General features: G+C 39.1%; 2 protein-coding genes across 3 annotated transcripts in view; one reads left to right on the plus strand and one right to left on the minus strand.

Moving 5' to 3' along the window:
- LOC136834804 (low-density lipoprotein receptor class A domain-containing protein 3-like) overlaps positions 1 to 5,000 on the minus strand; it is a 190,368-nt gene that overhangs the window by 141,800 nt on the left and 43,568 nt on the right. The window lies entirely within an intron of this gene.
- Positions 1 to 5,000, plus strand: part of LOC136834805 (uncharacterized) — a 163,420-nt gene that overhangs the window by 111,867 nt on the left and 46,553 nt on the right. The window lies entirely within an intron of this gene.

The following is a 5,000-nucleotide window of genomic DNA, read 5'->3' on the forward strand; positions in this document are numbered from 1 at the left end:
AAATCATCCAATGCAGTTCTATTTTGTCCCTGACGAATGCAGCTGTAGTTAGTCCTAATCGATTGCATTTCTAGTTAATGGTCTTCATCAAATGTAGATTTATCTACGGCATGCAGGTTTATTTAATCTTTATGAAATGAAGCATTATTTCATTTCCATTGAATTCAGTGTTATTAAGTCTTTATTTAATGAGAGGCAAAGGACGGTGCCGATGACCCAATCAGTTACCGCGCCCAAAAACCCCAGAGTCACTTAATGAGACTCAATGAAAGGCCGAGTCTGGCATAATTTAAATGCTTAGGCGTAAATTAAACTGGATAATAAAATGAAAAAATAGAATGCACGCTTCGGCCACTGTTTCTCCCCTTCTACGGCCAAGCTTTGGAAATCTCTTCTTGCTTCTGTTTACCCTGCCTTATAACCTTCCTCTTGTTCAGATGCGGAAGGTCTGTCAACCTTCTTTCTCGCATTTCCTTTACACTGTTTTCTTCATGCCTGGGCAACAAAAGCGCTCAAGATTTTCTCTGTCAGTGGACTTTACCAAAAAAAACCCGCCTCTTGGAAGAGGAAAGACTATAGGTATCAGGAAAAACAAAAGCAAAAAGAGACTTCCAAAGCAAAGTAAGCAAAATTTTTCTAAAGTTACCGAGTAACACTACTAATGAACTGCATATCTCCCCGCGGTAAATCTGTGAAGAGGTGGCCTGCCGGGTATTTCGAGCTTGCAAGATACTGAATTTCAGCTACATTAAAGTCTTGGGAGGCCTCAGCGACAGGTTTATGGGGCTGAGAATAGTTTATTCAGGGTCCTCCTGGTTACCATGGAACTTGAATAAGAAAGTTGAAAGTAAATGAATCAAGCAAAGAAGTTTTGAAGCAGATAAACACATGGATAGAAATATGTACACGAAAACAAAAGAGATGGAACTGATAAATAAATAGATAGATAGATAGATAGATAGATAGATAGATAGATAGATAGATAGATAGATAGATACTAGCCTGCATGTGAGTGAATATGTGTGTGTGAGAGAGAGAGAGAGAGAGAGAGAGAGAGAGAGAGAGAGAGAGAGAGAGAGAGAGAGAGAGGGAAATCTTCATTTCTTATCTGTGCATATGTAAGTGTCTGAGAGAGAGAGAGAGAGAGAGAGAGAGAGAGAGAGAGAGAGAGAGAGAGAGAGAGAAAGAAAATTTTGGTTCTCTTATATGTTGTGGCTATGTGAGTGTATGAGAGGGAAAGATTCTCCTTTATTATCTTGTAAATGGCGTATATAAAAGAGAGAGAGAGAGAGAGAGAGAGAGAGAGAGAGAGAGAGAGAGAGAGAGAGAGAGAGAGAGAGAGATTCTTCTTCTTCTTTCGTCTGTGTATGTGTCTGAAGAGAGAGAGAGAGAGAGAGAGAGAGAGAGAGAGAGAGAGAGAGAAAGAAATTTCTTATGTGTATGAGAGAGAGAGAGAGAGAGAGAGAGAGAGAGAGAGAGAGAGAGAGAGAGAGAGAGACAGAGAGAAAGAAATTCCGGGTTTCTTATGTGTATGAGAGAGAGAGAGAGAGAGAGAGAGAGAGAGAGAGAGAGAGTGAGAGAGAGAGAAAATCGGAAGAGGCTCATTTGTCCAGCCGTCGAGCGCGCTTTCAGAGAGGCCGGGAAGGTCATCCATTGCAAGGTGAGTGGACCAATAGGTGTGAGAACTTCAGGTGACAAAGGAACGAATTATGGATCGTCTCCGATGTCCTGCCATTTCCTCCTCCTTCTCCTCCTCCTCCTCCTCCTCCTTCTGTATCCTGAAGGACGCAATGCATAGGTGGAGGGAAAAAGAGGAAAAAGGGGAAAAAGTTATCATATATATATATATATATATATATATATATATATATATATATATATATGCATACAAACATTTGTATATATACATATATGCATATATATATATATATATATATATATATGTATGTATGTATTTATATATATGTATATATACATATACATATACATATATATACAGTAGATACCTTCATCCTTCTCCCCAGTCGGGGCTGGCATCAGATAAAGTAAAGTTACTCTAATTAACATACCGAGGATGAATCGAATGCCCAAGAACTTCTTTTACAACATAAGCCGTTTGACGTACCTACGCATAGGACTCGCCACCAGTACGTCTACCACACACACACACACACACACACACTGCAATATTCACAGTAATCTGGGACGCTTTCTCCGAGCCAGAAAAATGAACTGATATTCATATATTCTTATATCTAATAAAATCGTAGCAAGTGATTTAAAGGGTTTTTTAAAGACGAAGAGGAAATATCATGTTAAAACTGGAGAGAGAGAGAGAGAGAGAGAGAGAGAGAGAGAGAGAGAGAGAGAGAGATAAAAATATATGCAAGATCAGTGTATCGGCACAAAACGAAAACAGCGAGCGAAGGAGAGAGAGAGAGATTACCCGTAGCTTTCCTGCTATCGACCGGTTCCTCCGAAGGCAATACATTACCTCGGCGAGGGCCTTACCTCTAAAAAAAAAAAAAAAAAAGAAAGACAGAGAATAGAATAGAAATATACAATTTAGGCCGACGGCCAAGCTCTGGGACCTATGAGGTCATTCAGAGCTGAAAGGAAATTCGAGAGTAAAAGGTCTGAAAGGTGCAACAGGAGGAAAACCTCAAAGCAGTTGCACTTGCGAAGCAACTGTTGGAAGAGTGTGAAAAGTAAGGTGGAAGAAAGTGAATATGAAAGGAGATACAGTAAAAGGAACGAAAGGGGAAGACAGAGAGAAAACCTCCAACACTTAGGAACCATTATTCACCCAGAGGATTACGAATGACGTCATGCAAAACATATCAAAAAGAGTCCGAGCGATTACTCGAAGTTGTGGCGGAAAGGCGAATGGTGGCGGGGGGGCTTTCAATCCATAACTTTTTATGGAGCCGAACTTCGTCAAACTTGGGACGTGAAGTTGTCTGGGAAGGGTCATTCAATTCAGCAGTCTGGCTTTGCTTGTCGGATCGCGTCGTGATTGAGGTCACAGCGAGGTGGATATTCAATTCGGCATTGCCGGGGGAATGAACGCCAGTGTTTTGTGGACTTCACTTGTTGGTATGCATATGTCAGCTCAGGTCATGGACTTTTGCTGGGAAATTAACCTTCCTCTTCTTCTTCTTCTTCTTCTTCGTCTTCGTCTTATTATTATTATTATTATTATTATTATTATTATTATTATTATTATTATTATTATTATTATTATTATTATTATTATTACTATAATTTTTCTTATTCTTCTCGTTCCTTGTCTTATTATTATTATTATTATTATTATTATTATTATTTACAAAAGCGTAAAATCTGCTACTTTTCCTGTGGTAATACAGCCACTGTAATTACAAAAACTCATCGCTTACACTACTGCTGGCATCCACCAAAATATTATTATTATTATTATTATTATTATTATTATTATTATTATTATTATTATTATTATTATTATTATTATTATTATTTACAAGTCGTCGCTATTATTGTAAAACTCAGCATTCTCTTACACTATTTTTGTCGTTGACCAAAATATTGGGCTGCCCGTGTTACAGTGAGCAATACCTGAGAATAATACAGTACACATTCATATACATTTATACATTTATATACATAATGTCATCAGCAGTTCCCACAGCGCAATCGAGTTTTCTGTACAGTTTATAATGCTGTATGAAAATCTCAGCCACGGCCCGGTGGTGGCCTGTGTTGTTGGCACTTATAGCGGTGCCAGATGCACTATCATGGTTAACTTCAATAAAAGAAAAACTACTGAGGCAAGAAGGCTGCAATTTGCTAAGTTTGATGATTGGAGGGTGGATGATCAACATACCAATTTGCGGCCCTCTAGCCTCAGGAGTTTTTAAGGTCTGAGGGCGGACAGAAAAAGTGAGGGCGGACAGACAAATAGCCATCTCAATAGTTTTCTTTTACAGAAAACTTAAAAGGATTGACAAGTGAAGGGCAGCCTTGTGGAAATAACTAAACGGGCCTCTTACAGGAAAGAAGTTTAGAAACCAAGAAAACAGAAGCAAGGAAAGAATTCCAAAGCTTGACAGTGGGGGAGGAAGGAATAATTACAGAATTGAGCACTCAGCGAAGGGAGAAACATATGTCAAAATAGGAATAACATTCCTTCTGGTGACGTCTTGCAATTATGAAAGCCAAAGTTACCAGTTTCCTGCAGTCCCCACTATGGAATGGAATGGAATATAAAATTGTGACCAATGGCCAAGCACTGGGACCTATGTGGTCATTCAGCGCTGAAGGGGAAATAGAGAGTAGAAAGTTTTGAAAGGTGTAACAGACGGAAAACCTCGCAGCTGCATTTTGAAACCACTGTTAGGAGAGAGCGGAAAGTAAGATGGGAGAAAAAGAATATGAACAGAGGTACAGTAAATGGAATGAAAGGGGTTGCAGCAAGAGGCCGAAGGGACGCTGCGAAGAACCTTATTAATGCCTACAGTGCAACGCGTGAGGTGTACTAACGGCACTAACCCCCTACAGGGCTCTTCTATGTGTAACAGATGTTATTGAAAAAATAAAATTCTCCAGTGACATCTCGCTAACATGAAGGCTCGAGGCAACAGATGCGACAATTTTCCAGAGAGATTATTGTTTATCACATCTAATAATTCTGTTCCTGGTGACATCTTACGATTACAGGAAACAAGAGAGACGTACTTTTCACGGAAACAAGTTATAAATTAAATTAGTGGTAATATACTCTCTGGTGACATCTTGCAACTATAAAGGTCACAGTTACCAAGTTTCACTATTTTCTAAAGGAATTATTGTGTATCATTACTTCCCATCTGGCTGGATATGTTTCTGGTTCCGTTTCTTTGTGTTTGTTTGTCTATCATTGGTTAGCAGAAGTGTGAAAAAGTAATGAATAGACTGACTGACTGATTTATAGATTTTAAGCATACATGACAAGCATTGGGGCAACTAAAGCCATTCAGCGCTGA

The sequence above is a fragment of the Macrobrachium rosenbergii genome, chromosome 54 (genome assembly GCF_040412425.1).
Source record: "Macrobrachium rosenbergii isolate ZJJX-2024 chromosome 54, ASM4041242v1, whole genome shotgun sequence".
In the NCBI taxonomy this organism is placed as follows: domain Eukaryota; kingdom Metazoa; phylum Arthropoda; class Malacostraca; order Decapoda; family Palaemonidae; genus Macrobrachium; species Macrobrachium rosenbergii.